The sequence below is a fragment of the Phyllopteryx taeniolatus genome, chromosome 1 (genome assembly GCF_024500385.1).
Source record: "Phyllopteryx taeniolatus isolate TA_2022b chromosome 1, UOR_Ptae_1.2, whole genome shotgun sequence".
NCBI lineage: Eukaryota > Metazoa > Chordata > Actinopteri > Syngnathiformes > Syngnathidae > Phyllopteryx > Phyllopteryx taeniolatus.
The window spans coordinates 21,111,370-21,134,220 of record NC_084502.1 but is presented as its reverse complement, the minus strand read 5'-3'; the positions used below and the strand labels follow the sequence as shown (position 1 = coordinate 21,134,220).

General features: G+C 40.7%; 1 protein-coding gene across 5 annotated transcripts in view; it reads left to right on the top strand.

Moving 5' to 3' along the window:
- The first annotated feature begins 1,962 nt into the window (after nucleotides 1-1,962).
- Nucleotides 1,963-22,851, top strand: part of si:dkey-72l14.3 (Glyco_hydro_56 domain-containing protein) — a 48,328-nt gene continuing 27,439 nt past the window's right edge. For 2 of the 5 annotated variants that reach the window (XM_061780300.1, XM_061780309.1), the window contains exon 1: nucleotides 20,907-21,599. The gene's annotated coding sequence lies outside the window, so the exon portion shown is untranslated. Of the gene's footprint in view, nucleotides 2,027-20,901; nucleotides 21,600-22,851 lie in introns of those variants that run through there. The other 3 variants (XM_061780319.1, XM_061780325.1, XM_061780329.1) reach the window with 3 other exon arrangements.

Here is a 22,851-nt window from a genome sequence, read left to right as displayed (position 1 = left end):
GGAGGGAGCTTCATTCAGTCAGGCCATACATAGCGCTGTCTAGTAGAAAAGTAGTGCTTTTTTACAATCTTTCTACCATCTATATGCAATTATAAACCTTTTTGGGGGGTGGCTGGTTCATAATTTCCTATACATGCAAACGTTTTGCAAAAAGTACTGTAACACTGAAGACTTGTACATGTGTATTCAAACGTTTTTAGAAGGTCAAATAATATTCACCTGTAAGATTTATCGTGCATTTTGGGTTCATCTTGAAACTTCACCTGAAAGCTGAATATCCCCTGTGTGCTGGATGGACAGACAGACAGACAGACATATAATTTTTTATATTATAAGTATTTTTACTATTGCTGTTGAAGTTCTAGCTGAAGCTGAACACAGGTGGAGAACTTGGGATAAAAATAGAACGCGTCTTCTCCCACAAAAAAAGATCTAAATTAATGTTACTGATTACCTGTCAGAAAAAATAAACCTTTGAATCAATTTTCCCAAAGACAAATTTCATCAGTTGGGTAAATTGAGAGGTGCAACATCCTCCCGCTGATTAAAACACTTTGCAGTCAACTGCTTTTAGTAAGCTAGCAGGGAAACTTGTGGACTCACAACAAAAAACGTTCTCGAAGAAAGTCAGCCAAAAGTAAATTTATTTGACATTTTGCTGTCAACAACAATATCAAATTGGCATTTGTTCATCTTCAATGGTTCTCCAGTTAAGCCAAATCAGCTATTATCTATCCCACTTATCCTGTTCAGGGGCTGGAGCTAGCCCCTATTCTAGTCAAGTTTGGGTGAAAGGTGGTACAATCAGATTCATCTTCATTTGTAAGTAGGTCAAAAACACACAAGGAATTTGTCTCCGGTAGTTTTTAGTGTGTGTGTGTGTATATATATATATATATATATAGTATTATAATTATTAACTTTCTATTAGGCGGCACGGTGGGCGACTGGTTAGAGCGTCAGCCTCACAGTTCTGAGGACCGGGGTTCAATCCCCGGCCCCGCCTGTGTGGAGTTTGCATGTTCTCCCCGTGCCTGCGTGGGTTTTCTCCGGGCACTCCGGTTTCCTCCCACATCCCAAAAACATGCATTAATTGGAGACTCTAAATTGCCCGTAGGTGTGACTGTGACTGTGAGTGCGAATGGTTGTTTGTTTGTATGTGCCCTGTGATTGGCTGGCAACCAGTTCAGGGTGTACCCCGCCTACTGCCCGATGACAGCTGGGATAGGCTCCAGCACACCCGCGACCCTAGTGAGGAGAAACGGCTCAGAAAATGGATGGATGGAACTTTCTATTAACCCAATGACTAATTTCGTTATGTTAAGACTCTTGATTATTTATTCTTGATTTTTTAAATTGAGACATAATGACATATTAAAGTTACTTTTCTAAAGATAATCATTATTTCTATCGGAAAGTTTGTTCAAAAGTCTGAACAAATCAAAGATTGACCAGCATGCTCAAATGGATTGTCTGAGCTTCCAGGATCTACTGCGTGTTTAATCAAGGCTGACCATAGCTTTGAATTGTTTTGCATTTTGAAAGCTTGCCAACTTCAGTGTTACTGTTCTGTTTCTTAATGACATCATGTTTTGCACATAAAACACAATTACATTTTGTCAGTGTATTTGTCATAGTTGTGTGAATGATGTGATTTAAAGTGGACTGAGGGGAAATAGACTTGGGAAGAAGGGTGAGTGCGGGGGGTGTTGAACGATCTCTAGAAGTAGGTGAAGAAATGGTTGTCATGGTTACTCACAGAGCCTGGGTCAGCGGCTCAAGGAATGTGCATGTCGTTTGCTTGTGTACGCATGCGCACACACACACACACGCGCACACACACACACACACACACGCACGCACGCACACACACACACGCACACACACCCACACACACGCACACACACCCACACATACGCACACACACACACACGTTAGTCATTATTTTCCATCCCCATGTTGTATATGTGTGGATGAGTCCTGTTGTGAAAGTCACAGAGGGGCGTGAGTGTCTGCTCTTCAGGAGGTAAGAGGTGTGTGTGTGTGTGTGTGTGTGTCAGAAAAGCTGTAGTTTACTGGTCTTCATATCCTTCAAGGGCTAAAAATATATGTTAGCATTTTGTGTCTGTGACAGCGTGCTGTTTTGTTTGTGTTGGTGTGTGTTGCTGGGCCAAATAGGTTCACGCAGTGAGGAGGGGCGACAAAGGCAACCGTGACACAACTGAAGCGGGGGACTCGCCGTGTGTGTGCTTGTGTGTGTGTGTGCATGCGTGTGCGCGAGTGTGTGCATCCGTGTGCATGTGCGTTTAGCACAGCGTGGGGAGCAAGTTAACCAACATGCATTGTTGTGCTGCCATTACTTTACTGAAAATCATCCCAGTTGTGGTGGAACAAATTCAGGCAGGTCTACATGTATGCACATGCTCATCCGAGCACAAAATAACAATTTGAAGCAAGAAATTCACTCACCATTTTCCTAAAATCTTTCCACTACATTTTGATTTCAGCTGCCATCCACACGTAATGTACATACAGTACCTGTATGGTACATTGAACCACTGGTTCTACTCTTTTTGAGCAAATCTGCTGTAAACCTCTTAAGTCTTCAATCAGACTGTACAACTCTCACAAACATAGACAAGTGTTTTCCCTAATAAAAAAATGTAATGTGTAATATTCACATTGTATGTATTGTAAGTATGATAGATGTGCTCATGCTTTGATAACCCACTCACCAATATACAACCAATTTACAACCAAATGCTTTTTATATCCACATTTGCATTTTAACATTATAATAGCTTTCACACAGCCAAGTTTGGTAGTTTGAAGTTAACCCTGAAATGACCATGAGACATATACATTACTGCACACTGTATTTCGTTGACAAGTAAGAACCACACCACAACATGTGCTTTAAAAGGTTAAGTTGATGATTTAATGAGTGTGGAAGGTGGATCTGGGGGTTCCCTCTTGGCCACTGTTGCAACTGTTCTGAATGTGGATCCTCCAAAGGTATCAAACCCTTACATGACTAGGGGTGTGTATATGCACGCTTCATTTTGCGTCTGTAAACTGCTTATGTGATGTGCTATTGAGGTTTTTCTCACCAAAGGATATACAGTTCTCCCAAAATGTTTGTTGCTTGCAAATGTGAATTGTGAAAAAATTCCAGTCTTGTCGCTTTCAAGTTATTCCAGGTACCATTATGTTTTTTTCTTCTTTCTTTAACAAAACAGTAACAACAACTCAGCCTATTAACAAATTCACGTCACAAATCCTGGGATATGTTTGATATGTTTACAAATTTCCCCATTGTGGGACTAATAAATGCTCTCTTATTTTGATTATCATTGGAATCTGTGGTATTGTACAAAAACAAATTCACTGGAGTTTAACATTAAGTGGATTCAGATTTTTTCTTAAAAGGTTGTTTTCTTGCTTTTTTTTGCTACTTTTTACTATTGTAGGATTGTCAGTCCATCGGTCCAAACTGAACATTGTCAGTTTTCTACTGAATTTGCTGAAGTGTGGTGGTGATGTATGAGTACAAATGAAATCACCTGGAGGCAAAAATCTGTTTTCTAGTCCAGAGTGCCACAAACGGTAATAACTTGGAGAACTATAAAGGGGTGAGACTGATTATTGGAGGGCCAGCATGACGCAGTTAAAGAGGTCACGTCCTATCTGGAGAGTCCTCGATAACCCTGATGATGACCTGTCAGCCGACAAGTGGAGTGAAGCAAATGCCCCTTTAATAAATGTTTTCACCATGCTCTTTTTGCACCATGAAAAATCAGCTCATCTAAACTAACATAATGGCTCGGGGCAAAAGCAGATATTGAAAAGACTATGAAAGGTCATAAATTCATGAACATCAACTGGGGGCTTGGGGAGCACATGAGTGAATCAGTTTAGCCAATCGCTGGATGTTCCCATGAAGGTCACTGACAAGTATGTCTTGCTAGGATGAGCCAGCAAAATAGTGAAAAATAGATCAATGAAACCAAGTAGCAGCCGGACTAACCAGACAGACCTTAACCAAGGTTCCCAGCAAAATCAGATCACCTACTAAATGTTCACACATCTTCCATTGCATCCAGAAGAAATCTGAATGGATACATATGTGCCTCTTTTCAACAATTTAAGCCTGCATGATGTTTGCAGTATTATAAATTGAAGGCAACCCACACTGCACAATGTGAAAAGGCCAGATTATTCCTTACTTTACTGAATATTCACACTCCCCAATGGAACATACAGTACAGTGAATCTTGGCTATGACAGGCTTAATTTCAGGATTAAACACAGCGTCATTAATGTGTGTCCACCTCAGGGTGTCGTTATGGCGACAGTGAGACAAAACTTAGCACTTGCCATTGTGGTGTTTAGAAAAAAAGAAAAGAAGAAGAAAAAGGAAAGTGGTCATGTATTTGACTAGGGTAAAGGGGTCAACTTTGGAGTTCAAAACTGACTCCAACTTGACAGCCAGCGTGTGGCTCAGGATCAAGATCAACCATTGACAGTTGAACGGAGAGAACCACTTGATTTTTCAAGATTTTGAAGCCTCATTTTATATATTTTTTAAACATAACAATAACAAATAACTGCGATAGTGTGGTTCCACAAGTATGCACAACCTCTTATAACTGCTGATGTGACTGCTTTCAAAATTAACCATTGAAACTCATTTTAAATGGTAGTTAGCACACAAATGCCACTATTTGAAGTACTTCTGCTAAACTTCAAATAATGTTGTACCGGTTATAGGTAACATTAATATTTTTACTTCCCCTCTCTAAAATGTTTATTTTTTTTCAATTGAGTTGTACAGGCGAGGTCACATAAATGGTGGAAAAAAGGTTTAAAATGATTAATCTTGGTATAGTTTTTTTATATCACAAAACCTGCCATTGGAAAAGGGGTGTGAAGATTTATTTTTTATTTATATTTTTATAGTTCCATCCATCCATCCATTATCTGAGTGGCTTATCCTCACAAGGGTCGCGGGACCCACTGTAGTTAACATATCTAAATAAATAATAATACATTACAGGATTCTTTGAACTAGAAGAGAAATCTTTTTCTTTTTTTGACTAGTCAAAATGGTGCACTCACCCGCCTTTCCTGGCAGAAAAAAAACCCTCAAAAATCTATCAGTGTCACAGTTGGGTGATTATCAAGTCAAGTCTAAAGTGTCTTAAGATTATGTTTGTAGTTACTGTGCCATGTTTGCTGCAAATTGCATCCTAGGGATTCCGTATAGAATATTTTATTAACTCAATGATATTACATTTTCTGTCTGCTTTTTTTTAATGGGGCAAGCTGTTGATTTATTTGCCATCTACTCTTTATTTACAGTAATCCTCATATTGCTTGGTGCCAAAGACAACACCTACGCAAAGTTCCCTGAATTATATCCAAATCTATTTTTAATGCTGTTACACTTGGTCAGGTTTTATTTTGTCCGTGCAAAATAAAGGATTTTTCATCTGAATGACGCAATGATATTATTTTACCCCAGAGTGTCTCACCCTTGAAGAAAATTACTTGAAACCCATAGTGGAGATTGTGTCTGTTTTTATCTTTTGCTCTTTGCAATGGGCCGCTGCGCTGGAGGTAAACAACATTGCCATTCATTTCAGCCTTGGAGAGCAGAGCATAAACCATTAGCCTCCAGAAGCAAGCCAGATCCTCCACTGTCTGTCGGTTGGAGAGAAAAGAGAAGCCGAGCAAAGTCGGTAGCTTTCTGGTTTTATTGGCTCAGTGGCCGGCTGCAACGCTCTAGCGGATGCAAAACAGCAGGCATGGAAAAGCCTTGGTGGGCCACACAATAACAAACAATACACAGACACTGTGTTACTATATAAAAAGGCGACATTTGATTTTGTGCCATCTGAAATGTTCTTTTGCTGACAGTAACAGCTGACTGAAGCTGATCTTCAGGAGTTAATGAGACGTGTGTTGCGCATCTGAGTGCCATAAATCACTCAAAGACGCAAGTGCTGTGTAAGAAGTGTGCATGTATATCCTTGAATGTGAGATTGCTTTATACAGCAAGGACAATTTACTTCTTTTCTGACAACAACGACATACCTTTGTAATTATTTGCATCATAGTCGAGCTAATATTCACTTGACTACAACTTATTCCGGAAAGAACTTCCCCATCCTAAAGAAAATATTCACATCTTAATGGTTTGTTAAACGCTGAGATGTTTTTGCTTTGGATGATCGACACATAAATTAAATTTTTGTTCTCGCATTCAAGAATGACAGTTTATCTTTTTGGAAAAGTAGGACTTAGATTAAACTTTTTTTTTTTTTTTTTATTTGCGTCTCTGAAATAAAACCTCCTTTACACAAAGCACTAGAGGTTGTTTTAGTTATATAGACCTATTATTGCATTTTATCTGTAAAGTGTCCCAATCCAACCAGAACCTCTTTGTTGGAGTACTGTTCACCGTGGTATACTGTGCCTTGGTACTCACTCGAGATGAAATGGTGTCATTTATCCATCCATCCATCCATTTTCTGAGCCGCTTCTCCTCACTAGGGTCGCGGGCGTGCTGGAGCCTATCCCAGCTGTCATCGGGCAGGAGGCGGGGTACACCCTGAACTGGTTGCCAGCCAATCGCAGGACACATACAAACAAACAACCAGTCGCACTCACAGTCACACCTACGGGCAATTTAGAGTCTCCAATTAATGCATGTTTTTGGGATGTGGGAGGAAACCGGAGTGCCCGGAGAAAACCCACGCAGGCACGGGGAGGACATGCAAACTCCACACAGGCGGGACCAGGGATTGAACCCAGGTCCTCAGAACTGTGAGGCTGACGCTCTAACCAGTCGGCCACCGTGCCGCCATGGTGTCATTTAAAAAAATATGTTTTTATCATCAAAGTTGACATGATTATCCGAATTATATCAATATTAAAATACATGTAATCAAACAAAACAAAAAAATCACAGACACACACACTAAAAAAACTATAGAGTCAGCAATCCTATGTACTTTTTGACATAAATTGGGAACAGCAACAACCAACCACTCTATCACCATGCTAACACACAACACAGTATGCTAAACACAGTTGTAATGGTAATTAAGATTTAAAATATGTTTTTTAATTACATACTACCAGTTTAAAGGTAAAGCATATATTTGTTTCATCCCTAGCACTCACACCTCGAGGTGGAAACAAGCCCAAGGAGTTTACTGTACTGTAAATGTCGCTTATAATTTCAACTAAATGGGACTAATAAAATGTTTATTAAAAGGCAAATGACATTCTCAAGAGGGCTGACAAACCTGGATTTCCAGTTGCTAGCAGTATATATTTGTTTGGGCACAACCCATTTGCTATGTCTTCCATTAATTGTGTTCAAGCACAAGCATGGACTACAGTATATGAAGGATTGCAAATTTCTTCTTCTTTCCCTTTCGGCTTGTCCCATTAGGGGTCGCCACAGTGTGTCATAGGGTTTAGGGTTAGGGTTTTCCATGTAAGCAAATCTCCTGCATCCTCCTCTCTAACACCAACTGCCCTCATGTCTTCCCTCACAACATCCATCAACCTTCTCTTTGGTCGTCCTCTAGCTCTCTTGCCTGGCAGCTCCATCCTCATCACCCTTCTACCAATATACTCACTATCTCGCCTCTGAATGTGTCCAAACCATCAAAGTCTGCTCTCTCTAACTTTGTCTCCAAAACATCTAACCTTGGCTTATGAGCTCATTTCTAATTTTATCCAACCTGGTCACTCCGAGAGCGAACCTCAACATCTTCATTTCCGCCACCTCCAGCTCTGCTTCCTGTTTTCTCTTCAGTGCCACTGTCTCTAATCCATACATCATGGCTGGCCTCACCACTGTTTTATAAACTTTGCCCTTCAACCTCGCAGAGACTCTTCTGTCACATAACACACCTGACACATTCCTTCCCCGTTCCAACCTGCTTGGACCCGTTTCTTCACTTCCTTACCACACTCAGCATTGCTCTGGACTGTTGACCCAAAGTATTTAAGGTCCTCCACCCTCACTATCTCTTCTCCATGTAGCCTCACTTTTACCCCTCCACCGTGCTCATTCATGCACATATATTCTGTCTTACTTCAGCTAATCTTCATTCCTCTCCTTTCCAATGCATGCCTCCATCTTTCTAACTGTTCCTCCAGCTGCTCCCTGCTTTCACTGCAGATTACAATGTGATCTGCAAACATCATGGTCCACGGGGATTCCAGTCTAACCTCATCTGTCAGCCTATCCATCACCACTGCAAACAGGAAGGGGCTCAGGGCTGATCCCTGATGCAGTCCCACCTCCACCTTAAATTAGTCTGTCACACCGACAGCACACCTCACCACCACTGTTCTGCTGCCCTCATACATGTCCTGTATTATTCTAACATACTTCTCTGCCACTCCAGATGTCCGCATGCAGTACCACAGGTCCTCTCTGGGTACTCTGTCATAGGCTTTCTCTAGATCCACAAAGACACAATGTAGCTCATTCTGACCTTCTCTGTACTTTACCATCAACATCCTCAAGGCAAATAATGCATCTGTGGTACTCTTTCTAGGCATGAAACCATACTGATGCTCGCAAATACTCACTTCTGTCCTGAGTCTAGCCTCTACTACTCTTTCCCATAACTTCATTGTGTGGGTCATCAGCTTTATTCCTCTATAGTTCCCACAGCTCTGCACATCCCCCTTGTTCTTAAAAATGGGCACCAGCACACTTTTCCTTTATCCTTCATGCATCATCTCACCCACTGGAATTCTGTTAAACAAGTTGGTCAAAAACTCCACAGCCACCTCTTCTAGATGCTTCCATACCGCCACAGGAATGTCATCAGGAGCAACTACCTTTCCATTTTTCATCATCTTTAATGACCTTCCCATTACTAATCATTGCCACTTCCTGGTCCAACACACTTGCCTCTTCTACTCTTCCTTCTCTCTCATTTTCCTCATTCATCAACTCCTCAAAGTTTTCTTGCCATCTGTCCAGCACACTACTGGTGCCAGTCAACACATTTCCATCTCTATCCTTAATCACCCTAACCTGCTGCACATCCTTCCCATCTCTATCTATAGTTACCCATCACTTCTTCATCACCCCCGTTTCCTTCACAACATGTACATTGCAATATGCAGCAATCACAACTCTCTCTCTGTCTGGGATGTTCAGAACTACTTCGTCTAGCTCCTTCCAGAATTTCTCTTTCACCTCTTGGTCCCATCCTACCTGTGGGGCATAGCCACTAATCACATTATACATAACAACCTAAATTTCAAGTTTCAGCCTCATCACTCGATCTGATACTCTTTTCACCTCCAAGACCTTAGCCAACTCTTCTTTTAAAATAACCCTGACTCCATTTCTCTTCCCATCTACACCATGGTAAAATAATTTAAACCCTGCCCCTAAACTTCTAGCCTTACTGCCTTTCCACCTGGTCTCCTGGACACACAATATATCAACCTTTCTCCTAATCATTGTATCAACCAATTCCTGAGATTTTCCTGTCATAGTCCCAACATTCAAAGTCCCCACATTCAATTCTAGGCTCTGTGCTTGCCTCTTCTCTTTCTGCCCAAGAACTGTGAGTATATTGGTAGAAGGATGATGAGGATGGAGCTGCTAGGCAAGCGAGCTAGAGGAAGACCAAATAGAAAGTTGATGGATGTCGTGAGGAAAGACATGAGGGCAGTTGGTGTTTGAGAGGAGGATGCAGGAGATAGGCTTACATGGGAAAGGATGACGCGCTGTGGCGACCCCTAAAGGGACAAACCGAAAGGAAAAGAAGAAGAAGAAGATTCCTGCTTCCTCTCACATTCCAAAAACATGCATGTTAGGCTCAGTGAAGACTTTTAAATGGCAGAGGTGGGAGTAAGTCACATACGTGCAAGTCACAAGCAAGTCTCAAGTCATAACCTTCAAGTCTCCAGCAAATCCCAAGTCACTGTGGGAATAAAAAATCAAGCAAGTGAAGTCGAGTCGCCACTAAATTTCAAGCAAGCCGAGTGAAGTTATTACTTGTATTAAGCAAGTCGCAAGTCAAGTCACACAATCTTGCTCGAGTCGCAACATAAATTATATTGGAGGGGTAATACAATGTTTTTTCACAAATCATAACACTAAAAAAACTTTATAAAGGTTAAGTAAACAACAACTGAGATTATGATCGATTTACTTATTACACTGAATTGTATTAAAGTTGAATTTTAAACTCAATTTAACTGAACTTCATTTCTGAACAAACTTGGCTGGTGATAGCATTGTAACTCGTATGGTTCATTAAGAGAACACCAGACAAGAGCGTCTCCACATCCCTGTCACCTGCTCTTCCGGCTCCTTCCCTCAGGTAGACGCTACCGATCAATGCAAACTAGAACTAGCAGACATTCCAAAAGCTTCTTCCCTCTTGCAATCAACTTCTTAAACACCTAACCTACAATTCCATTGCAACATGCTGGCAATTTTTTTTGTCTTGAGTTTGTTGTCACATTTCTGCTGGGCCAATTATATATTTGTCATGGTCTGTGTTTTGGTTTGGGTTGTGTTTAGTTTTGTTCAATGTTTTCCTGTGTTCCATGTTTGTCGTTGTCACATGTCTTGCCATGTCATTGTCGCTCAGGTATTTCACCAGTCATGTCTTGTTTCTTGTTTTGGGTTCACTCAAGTGTTTCTTTGTTACTTTGTGTTTAGATTTTGGACTTTGTTAATTTAGCATTTAGACTTTTTCATGATCTTTGTTTTCCTTTGTTTTTGGAATTAAATATTATTATTTTGAGATTCCCGCACTCCTGCCTTGCCTCCCTGCTTCCCTGCAATTGGGTCCACCATGTTCTTGCCTTGCATTCCTCGCCGTCGCCCTAACCATGTTCATGACAATATTACTTGTGCACTCACTGTAGTAGTCTCGCCACGCTGCACTATTTGCATAGGTTGTTGACCAATACTGGCCACTCATGCCAGAGTAGCATCTGCTCCATTTGCACACTGACTGAGGAGTATCTGCAACATTTGCACAATCAACATTGTCCCAGATTATCACACTACTCGCTTAAACTCTCGGCGCCCTTTGCACTATGGTCATTGCACCGGACTATTGCAATATTAGTCATTCGAACTGCTCTAAGTGCTAGAGGACTCTGCATCTTTTTGCACAATTGTCAAAAAAATAAAAAATAAAATGTACCGGTATTACCAGATAAATAGCAACCCTTTACTGCTCAGTGACTGTTTTTGTCAATGTCTTTATGTCTCAAAAGTGTTCTCTGTCAATTGACTGTTGTCGTACTAGAGCGGCACCAATTAACGGAGACAAATTCCTTGTGTGTTTTTTGGACATACTTGGCAAATAAAGATGATTCTGATTCTGATACTGATTAAAAGTGCAGATTTCCAGACGAGATGACTTGACTCCATTAATGGTTAAAAATGGTGGTTGCTAATGTTATTTCTCAGCCTTCTTGCAGCTTCAAGAGGTGAAACTGTGCTTTGTATGCAGTTGTTTCAACTGTTGCAGAGATGCAAGCACTAGGGAGCAGACACTCTAACACTTCACAACCACATCCACACTTGGCTGGCAGCAAAGATGTGTTTTTTCTTCTCACAGAGACTCAAGTGTCTGAACAACATCCAAAGAGCAGGACTTTGTTGCTAATACTTTGTAGCAGCTGCATGATGCTATAAAGGCCAAAGTGTGGGCGCTTACACTGATTAGCATGAAGAGTGCCAGAGCATTCTGGCACCAAACTAGACTGTTTGTAATTAGAGGATTGAGCCTCAGAGTGAGGACTGGGCATTCTAGGCTGAGCTGGAAAGAGCATCAAATCTTTAGAAAGCTGCCAAAGTCCCGGACAACATTTGCCACTTCTACCATGGAAGGCAGTCACACAAACCTTTCTGCCAAGACGAGGCTTTACACAATCACACGTTCAACGCGTTTACTTCATGTTTGACTGTAAAATCTCCTCCTCTGTATGGTAGAGCTGCGTCACACGCAGGTTGAACTCCTTACAAATATTGAATTTCAATTTTCATGTGAGTACAAGACTTAAGATTGTAGAAACCAAGTGATATTTTATTATATTTCTATATAAATGTATCTAAAAATATATTGTTATTATTATTAGAATATATTATTCTACAAATATTTTTCTCTCATCCAGGGCCATTTGCAGATGTTCATCCTTTCTATTGCTAATGTTTATACTGTAATTAGAGCCTTAGCATGCAGTTTCAAATTGTTTCTTAATCATTGTTATTCTAAGGCCAAATAAATCTCCATTAGTTATTCACATACTCCAAGCTCACATTATTAGTATTTTTTTTTATTGTAGTCCTGGATGTGTTATGCAGATGCATGAATGTGTAGTGGTACATTTGCCTGACTTTGGTGCAGACAGCGTGGGTTCAGTTCCCACTCAGTGACACGTGACTGGTTGTCTGCGTCTCTATGTTCGAGCTTGCTTCACACTCACCTAATCAGGAGCTATTGAGTGCACCTGTGTTAAACTCCTACACCTGTTGACAATCAGCAATAGCTAAAGGTACGTATATAAGGACTTTTCCTTGGTTGCGTTGTGGTGTTGATGCCATCAATTGGTGCTGTGAACATCCAAGTGCCACCATTTTGTCTCACCCCTATACAAAAGACTCCCTACCTTTGTTTAATTTGGTTTAAGGTTCACTTCTTTTGTCTGTCATTTTGATAGAATTAGTTGGTTGTTGGAGTTAATTTTATTCTCTCACCTGCCTTTCAGAAAACATTCTGACCCAATTTTAAAGAGCTTTGGTGTGTATTTTGTTAGTTTCCCAACCAGCAACCCTGTCTAGATTTTGTTCTAAGGCAGGGGTGTGCAACCTGCAGCTCCAGGGCTGCGTGTGGCTTTTTTATCATTCTGCTGTGGCTCTCTGTGACTTTGGAAAACTATTTTATTAAATTCTAAAGTTTAAGATTATGTGCTCTTGAAACATTAAACTATTTTCTTTTTATGTTGTTGCTTAAAATATGTCACAACTGCCGATGTGCAACACCTTGCTCCAAGATTTATTCAGTTATTTGACCATAGATAGCTAAACCATGGATAAATTCTGGAAAAGAAAAGATTCTGAAGAAAACAGAATTTTTATTGCTACACGAACTATCGTAAAAGCAAGCATCGCTCATGCCTCACAAATGACAGCTTACTGTACATACAATCGTATCTGAAAATGAAAGTGACGTCTTACTGCCTGGATGTGCAAATGCTGCATGTTGACTTTCAGAGCAAAAATCATATTAACCAGGTTAAATAAATACTTGTATTTTAATTTGCTATAATTTTGCAAAGATATATTTTATGTTGTTAAGTGAAGGCATTTTTGGTTTGCTCCAGGTGGATAATATAAGTGTGGCTTTAATGTCATGAATACAAGGAGGACTCGAATAGACACTGACTATTTAGATTGAAAGTAAGCTTCAAATAAGTTTCTTTTTTTTTCGCGTTCATAATGTTTTTGTTACATGCAGAAATAAAATGTTTGTTATCTGTAGCGGTTTATTGATTTCATAAATGTAACACACTATAGTTTTTTAATACATATACAGTAGGTAAAAAAAGAAAAAAAACACACACGATATATCCTATATATCCTCACTTTAGATGTCAAAAGGGTTTTGTGGCTACTGGTGTTTTTTCTTTTTTATAACAGTGTAAGACGGTCCAGTGCCTCTGGGTATTTAAGGTTGCTGTTCTAGGGGTAAGGTAAAAAGTGTGAACCCCCAAAATTCAGTCCCCTAAGCCAATTTGCCTTTGATTCAAGAAGCTGTATTGTCAGTTTACTGTACATAGAGAGTTGTGCAGGTAAAATAGACAATGTTTCTCGGGGACTCAAACAACATTCCAAGACACACACACCCACACAACCCCCCAAAGCTCGAGCCGTAAATTTGTTGTCGTATGTATAATTTTATTGCTGTGTGCAAGTAATGCATCTGGTCGCATTTGTGCTGAAAAATCTGTTGCTAGAAAAATGTTTTAATGCAACAGCTCTGTGATCCAATTTTCTGTATGAGACTCATTTTTCTTCTTTCAATTATCAGCAGATGCTAAGACAACTTATTTGTCATATAAACTTCTTAATTTGGCAAGTGCATTGAGATAAAGTGAAGTTCAAGTTATTTTGTGTATTTCTACAAAAAAATGGTCTGGTCACTGTTAAAAAGTGAAATTTTTGTGATATTTCCCAGGTGCCCTCTTGCTTATTAAACATTGAAATATAGTTGACAGATCAATGGCTTCGATTTAAAAGCAGAGATAAGCACAGCGGCCAAAACTGCAAAATGCAGCAGAGCTGGGGAAAAGTGGCCAAAGATGCGCTTACAAGCAGAGGACTGCTTTGCTTTTTCTGCTGACCACCAAAAGTGGCTTTTAATAAGGTTGGGAATGGAGAGCCATGTTCCATTCAGCAACACAATGAGCTCAAACTCCTGTGTCTACGCTGCTGGAAACACACTGCAAGAGGCGCTCATGCGAGGAACTGGAAATGGTTCATTTAATAAAGAAAGATGCCACCGATGCTGAAAACCTGTGTCAGATTCACTTCTTACAAGTGAAAACCTGCTCATTAATCATCAAAGATGAATTCAGGAACTGGTGATTTTGTGAGTTATTTACGCTTCCTTTTATGTACTTCCTCCATGGCATGGGCCAAGGAAGAATTGTTCCGGAAAGATTTGCAGATCCACAAACCATTCTTGTTAACACTGCGAACACAATTCGATAGTGAACAAAGTGTAAATCTTCATTGTGCAACTCGGGCATATGAAGGATCTGTGTATGTCTAAAGGTGTAAAATTAGACACACAGAGAAAAAAAAAACACAGAATAACACGTACAAAATTGTAGTTTGGATATACAGTAAGAATAAATCCCTGTGCGATGAATACAATTTAAAGTTAAAACGTCAGTGGGCAACTCATGAAGGTTTGCTGCCCACGACTTATCAAGCTGATATTACGAGATATAAAATATTAAACTCCAGCACAAATGGAGAATGTACTGTAGAGGGTGTACTTTGTTCATTGATAAGGGACATTACATGGTTTAGCGTATACCTTGCTTTGTGCAGATAAAGGTTTATAGTATTTAATGTAGCGTACCATAGTAGAGAGGGCGGGAAGAAGAAATACAAACTTACAGTTGGGACATTAGGAAATGTTAATGTGCTTGCATGCAATTCTAAACTCAAAGTGTGAATATGGGTATGATTAGCATGCTATGTTGTCAATACATACAGATGCTTCAATGTTACATAGTACGTATGCAGTACTACAATTGTGACATCACCAAATGTACATAGTTAAAGCTAACTGTGACCATTGATACTAAAGATATAAGGTGCTCCTTATACCGTATATTCTGCCTTTTTTTCCAGTGTAATTTTAACATGAATTTGCCGCACGTGTAATGGTTTCTCAGATGTAAAAGTAGCAATTGATCATTAAAGTTTTCATGTGCGCTTTCTCACTTGCCATTACATTGAGCCCCCTTACAGTACTGTTGCCTCTTCCTCACCCCCCCAACCGACCTGTCTTGAAAACAGTGTTGTGTTGCCACTGTGTGCTCTGAAGGAGCTCAAACTGGCGGCTGGGAAAGCAGTGAAATGGAATAATTTAATCGCATTAAGAGAAAAACATTCTCTTTTCATTTTTAAATTCCTGAGGCACACTTTTTTTTCTTTCAGCCTTTCTTTTTTAAACCGCCTTTACTCCAAATTTCTCTGTCCTTACCCCGACACGGCTGCTGAGCTCTGAACATCCACAAAGACCATGCTCAACGCACACAAACGCACACACACACACACACACACACACACTTGTACATATGTTTTAACTTGAGGAATTACCATGCATACATACTGCCATGTAAATAATACAATGTTTGAAAGCTGTTGTTTTTATCATTTGTAATGTAAACACAGTCGCGCGCCATTGCCTTCTATGGGAACGACGAGATTTCCAACATGACCGCCACTTAAGCATGTCGATTAATCTGGCTGGTGTATCTAGTGTTTATACCTATGCCCGTGAAGCCAAATCAAAAATGTTGTGTGTGGTCATGTGGCTGCCTTGTGCCGTTTGATTGATGAGCTGGATTCAAATGATACTAGTGATCACGTTGGATTGGCACAACAGCGCCCTATGCGGAAGGTGAAGTCTAAAAATAGATCACACACGCAATAATTGATAAATAAAATTAGCGAGCGGCATGTAGATCATTGTAATGGAGTGAAAGTACAGTTTCTTAACACAAATCTTGAGTAAATGTAACTGAGTAAATGTAACGTGTTCCTACCCACCTCTGTATACCTATAATGGCACCTGGCATCAAAATGACTAAGACATTGACGAAACAAAGTGGTCTAATATTATTTTCCATACCTGTATATGCACCAAGAGAAAGGAATTGTATGCAAGGAAATAACTGATGTCGATAAAATCATATACATTTTATATTGGCAAGTACTTTCATGAGTGCCTTACAAAGGGTTAATCCATTCAATGTGGGTAACCTAAGCATTTTCTGTTTTTGTTTTGTGTATTTGTGTATTATTGTTATTAGACTTCACCGATTTTATATAATTAACATTTTATGCTGATCGGCTTTAATGTCATAATTCGCCGATCTGACCAATGACGTCCCGCCTGTGTGGAGTTTGCATGGTCTCCCCGTACCTGCGTGGGTTTTCTCCTGGCACTCCGGTTTCCTCCCACATCCCAAAAACATGCATGGTAGGTTAATTGACAACTCTAAATTGCCCGTAGGTGTGAATGTGAGTGCGAATGGTTGTTTGTTTATATGTGCCCTGCGATTGGCTGGCAACCAGTTCAGGGTGTACCCCGCCTCCTGCCCGTTGATAGCTGGGATAGGCTCCAGCACTCCAGCGACCCTTGAAGCGGCTCAGAAAATGGATGGATGGATGGATTTTTCTTCTACTCATATGATCAAAACATGAAATATTATCTGTATTTTGTGCTCATATGTTTGATTACCCAGGCAGAATTTGTAAGATGGGTACAATTCTTCAAAGAAAACATGAAGGACCAGGCGAAACACATTTAATTTTATTTTAATGGGATTCAAATTAAACGGTTAAGCATTTCAGAAAAGCATTATCATTAAACAAAACATAACCATAAATAAATTAATGATGGTTGTTGTTCAGTCATCAGTCATATTAAAAAAAAAAATAAAACATTTCCCAAATTCTACCTGGGTATGTAAATTTATAGGCACAACTGTACATATATGCAGTCATAGTACCCCTGTCATATTGGAATGAAAGTGAAGGCTAAACCTTTTTCATAACCACTAGATGGCGGCCTACATTTATAAAATGTGAGGTATTTTCCCATTTGCCCATATACCTATGTATAATGCACACTATTGACTTTTGACAATTTTAGGGGGGGAAATACGCATTATACACGAGAAATTACACACACGCACACACACACACAGAGAGCTTTCATGAGGACGAGCCACCTGAAGAGCCCTGAGGATTATCGGACCAGTTCAAATCCTGTTCAGAGCTTTTGCTCTCTTGCTCAGCTAAATCCCCACTACACTCATGTTAAAAAAACAACTGCCAGAATACACAGATCTTACCTTTTTAATTTGTATCACATTAGTAAAAGTATTACAATACTGTATCACTGAAACTGATCATCAAACATACCATTTTTGACTTCTTTAACACTTGAAAATTCTTTCCAGCTAATCAATGTTACTTTTTTTTTGTTTTTTTCCCGACTTGTGAGTAGAGTTTTGGTCCTTGTCAGTCTGTAATAACACCACATGGACAGCAAGACAAGCAGCCATCGCTCTGGGTTGCCTTCGCAGTGGCACATTCCAATTGGATACTGTCACGCTAGCAGAGCACAAAAGAGGGGCTTTCACACAGCAAATCTTTTGGCTCAGAGCCACAGCATCAGCCAAACTATAATACTGCTCACTCGAGACCATGTCCCTGCATGCTTGTTTTTCCTCTCTGCCGTTAGAGAGCGCTCTCAAGCAGCCAGATCACAGTTCAAATCATTAGGCATCCTGGATATATATATACGTATATATTATTGGCACTGTGGACGACTGGTTAGCACATCTGCCTCACAGTTCTCAAAGGACCCGGGTTCAAATCCGGCCTCACCTGTGTGGAGTTTGCATGTTCGCCCCGTGCCCGCGTGGGTTTTCTCCAGGTACTCCGGTTTCCTCCCACATCCTAAAACCATGCGTGGTAGGTTGATTGAAGACTCTAAATTGGCCGTAGGTGGGAATGTGAGTGCAAATGGCTGTTTGTTTATATTTGCCATGCGGTTGCCTGGCGACCAGTTAAGGGTGTACCCTGCCTCTCGCCCAAAGACAGCTGGGATAGGCTCCAGCATGCCTGTGACTCTTGTGAGGATAAGCGGTACAGAAAATTGATGCACGGATATTTATTTATCAATACAAATTTGATAAAGTGGGGGCTGATCAAAAATTTTGCACCTTCAAAGCCAATTGTTAAGGGCGGGGGGCTTAGTTTATTGCCCCTTCAAAACTGATCGATAGTACGTTTTCAGTTATTCTATGAAAATGCTGTGCTATGCCTTACTTTTTCTCATTTTATTTCTGAAGTGACATTAAACAGATCTGTCACAAATAAGAATTTGCATCTAGTAGTGCTGCAATTAGTAATCGAGTATTCTACTGACAATTCTATCGGAATAATTAAGTATAAGGGTAAAATATATTTTTGCTTGGTAAAAGCAATTATGAATATACAAGAGATATTCAAAATTCCTGCGATTGGCTGGCAACCAGTTGAGGGTGTACCCCGCCTCCTGCCCGATGACAGCTGGGATAGGCTCCAGCATGCCCGCGACCCTAGTGAGGAGAAGCGGCTCAGAAAATGGATGGATGGATATTCAAAATTCACTAGAGAAAATGAGACATTTCACTTACGAATGAAAGACCAGTTAGTTTCAAACAATTTTGGTTGATAAAATTTTTCTTAATTTCACATTGTGCATATAGCAGGAAACTGCATTTTTTGTCTACAAACATTTCTAGTGAGACAATTTTAAACAAATAAATAATGAATTTAAAAAAAAAAAAAAACACCAGCCGGGTGTTTAAAACAATTATATAAGCTGTGGACAAGAGATCGATTACACCGGAGAAGTTACAGAGATACGTCTGCAGAAGAAGCGAGCCAGTCACGCTAACGGGATGTGGAGGTTTACACAACAGCAGATCGTGCATGTATGCATGACCATGCATGTTTTTTGGCTGTGGGAGGAAACTGGAGTACCCGGAGAAAACCCACACAGGCACGGGGATAACATGTAAACGCCACACAGGCGAGGCCAGATTTGAACCGAGGTCCCCAGAACTGTGAGGCAGATGTGCTAGCCAGTCGTGCAAATTATTATTAGTTATTTCTACTCATTGGTTGCATAAACTAAAAAAGATAAATCGTGTTATAATTTAAATTTGTTTTTCACAGATTAGGAAGAATGGCGTTTGAGTGTCAATATTCAATATTTGAAGGTAAATCCTTCCTGTGATTACATGCTAATATTAGTTAGCCCGTCAATAGGGTTTTCTATTAAATGTTAGTGTAAGCTGGCGATTTCTAAAACAATGTCTTTTATTTTAATATAAAATAAGGGTAATTATTTTTGTTGTGCATTTAGTCAATAAACAGCTTAACGCACGCTAAAATTTTTATTAATTGCCCAACCTTGCGCAACACTGCATATATTCTCTGCAGGTAGCAAAGTACGAGTTGCGGGTGATCGGTCTTTGTGATCGGCAATGAAAGGCATTTATAGACAATTGCCGATCATATGTTTTCCACGGAAATCGGCCGATCATGATCGGTGGCCGATCGATCGGCGCAGCGCTAGATTGAACATATAGGGTGCTAGCTGTTGTTCATGTGAGATAGCTGTTGTTCACGTTAGAGTACCACGGTATGTGACGGCAATATAAGGTACTGTATAATACCAACTTGAACAGAGCTGTATTTGGAAACTCAAGCAAGCTGTTATTTTTTTATTTTTTTATTTCCTGAAACATTGACAATTTGGAGGTGAGGGGATTCCTCTTCACAGTGATAATATATAAAATATGACTAAATACTGCCACTTTATATTAGAGTAAAATGCTTTTCCCAGAGCAGCTATGCAGTGAATTTGATCTCCACTTCTGCCACTGACGTCACATCAAAACGTGGGGGGCGTGTCAATTTTAGCAAAAAAAAAAAAAAGGGGGGCTTTGCAAAGGCAATTAGTTATTTAATAATTGCTTCAAAATGGATTGATATTAGAAATGACTGTTTCATTTTATGAGCAAAAAATACATAAAATCAACTTGTTAATGAAATATAACCATTTAGACCGGATACCTGTTTTAAGTATTTATTTTTCTGATGACCTTTTATTTCCATGCCTTCCATTTTAAAACAGCCATACTTGATTAATGAATAATAATTTAATTTATGAATTAATTTATTAATTAATGTATTCAGCCATCCATTTTCTGAGCCGCTTCTCCTCACTAGGGTCGCGAGCGTGCTGTAGCCTATCCCAGCTGTCATCGGGCAGGAGGCGGGGTACACCCTGAACTGGTTGCCAGCCAATCGCAGGGCACATATAAACAAACAATCATTTGCACTCACATTCACACCTACGAGCAATTTACAGTTGTCAATTAACCTACCATGCATGTTTTTGGGATGTGGGAGGAAACCGGAGTGCCCGGAGAAAACCCACGCAGGCACGTGGAGAACATGCAAACTCCACACAGGCGGGGCCGGAGATTGAACCCCGGACCTCAGAACTGTGAGGCAGACGCTCTAAACAGTCGACCACCGTGCCGCCATTAAATTATTAATTAATAGCATTTTTTTATGAACTTTGCTTTTTGGACAAGGGCAAAAATTCACCAAACTGTTCCCACTATGTTGCGTCTATATTATTGTCCTAAATAGAGGCCAATGAAAAATAAGACTATGGATAGAAAGAGAGAAATACTGTAGATGAACAAGAGTGGAAGTAAAAGAGGAAGTAAGTGTTTCCGGTTGGAGGAAGGCAGGTGAGATAATCCAACATGTCAAGTGTTTGTTTGGACAAGGGTAGCAGCAGTAGACCAGAGGATTATGGGATTACGGCAGGTGTCGATGGTCATGTGAACCGGCGTTGTCATTGCTGAACTCGTTTAGTATTTCGCAGTAAGGAAGCTTAGCCTGGCACACAGACACATTCCTACCCACACATCTTTCCATGTACTTTTTTTTTTTCCTTCTGTGAATTTCTTCAGCTTGACTTTCTTCTTTGTTTTGTCAAATTTCACCTCAAGCATGGCTATTCCGGACTCTTCATCCCACTGCCTCCCTACCCCTCTCTCTTCCCGGTGTTAGGCTGCTTCGGCTGCATCTTTTTCCATGTCTTCACTAATCCAGGAGAGTACTTTGAATTTTCTAAAGAGGAAAATGTGAAGGTGAAGATACTCTGAAACAATGTCCAGGCTGTGTGGAAAGAACAACCTTGGCCTTGGTAAGTTTCACAACATTTTGACATTATCTGAAAAAAACCTTGTGGTTTATTTTTAAGGTTACACTCTGTAAGCCAAATGTAGTTGATTGGGTCCAAAATTATAAGACCATAAAATGTAGAAGTTGGTCATACAATTTGGCCCATCAGGGCCATTCTGGTAGCCGTCCAGGCCACCACATGTGCGGTGCTTGGCTGCCAGACCCAACGGCAATGCAGGAGCCAGGCAAGAGGGTCGGGTGGCGGCCGCTGGACGAGCGCCGCCGGAGCAGGGTTGGTTGGCGGCCGCTCGGCGAGAGTCGCCGAAGCAGGGTCGGGTGGAGGCCGCACATTGTGCCCCGCTGGACCCTGCAACTGCCAAGGAGCAGGAACGGGGGCCTGGTGCAGCTGCCGAGGAGCAGGAATGGGGTCTACAGTCACTTCTTCAGCCTGCTGATATGGAGATTTGGGAGAACAGGAAACAAGAGGGGCAGAGTGCACAGGAACTTGGGAAGTTAGGAAACACGTGTGGTACTAGATGAAGTAACGAAATAGACACGGAACAAGGTGACTTGGCGGCAGGTTTGGAGGGACCTGACTTGGTCAGAGGCGTGGAATGAGGTGTGGAAAAGGGTACAAAAAAAATGTGACTTTGAAACAGGGGCAGAAAAATAGGATGACGAAATTTGACCTTTACTTAGGCGCCTCTGTTGGCCACCACGCGAAGGTCCGTTTGGCCATCTGCCCAGGACCTTCACGTGGTGGCCAACAGAGGCGCCCAAGTAAAGGTTGGAAGGAAACTCACAGGGATCAGGAAAGGGATAACGTGATGACAATTGACTGGGAAGAGAAAAATGAACCGTTAAAAAAATAATATTCAAAATCGGAGTCCGAATCGGTGTCAGAAAGAAGGTGAATTGAATTGGGGCCATCTTCATAATCAGATATCTAAAAAAATAAAACTGTTAGGGCTTGGTGAATAACTAGGACAAGTGAGTGACACTGATGAAAAGGACAGAGAAGAAGGAATGATAGGGCTTACCGGAGGAGGGTAGGTTTGGTCGCCAGGCTGATGGGGCTGGGAGGCAGACTGGCGGCGTCTTGGGCGATGCCGTGTGCTTCCTACTGGGTCCTTTATAGTTTGCTGCATTCTGTCAGGTTCGGGCTTTCACAGTGTTGGAGGCAAGACACGGGTGGCTGGAGGGAACTGATTGGTTGGCACAATGTAGAGGGTTGACGAGAACAGGTGGGCATAATATCTAAATGCACACACAAG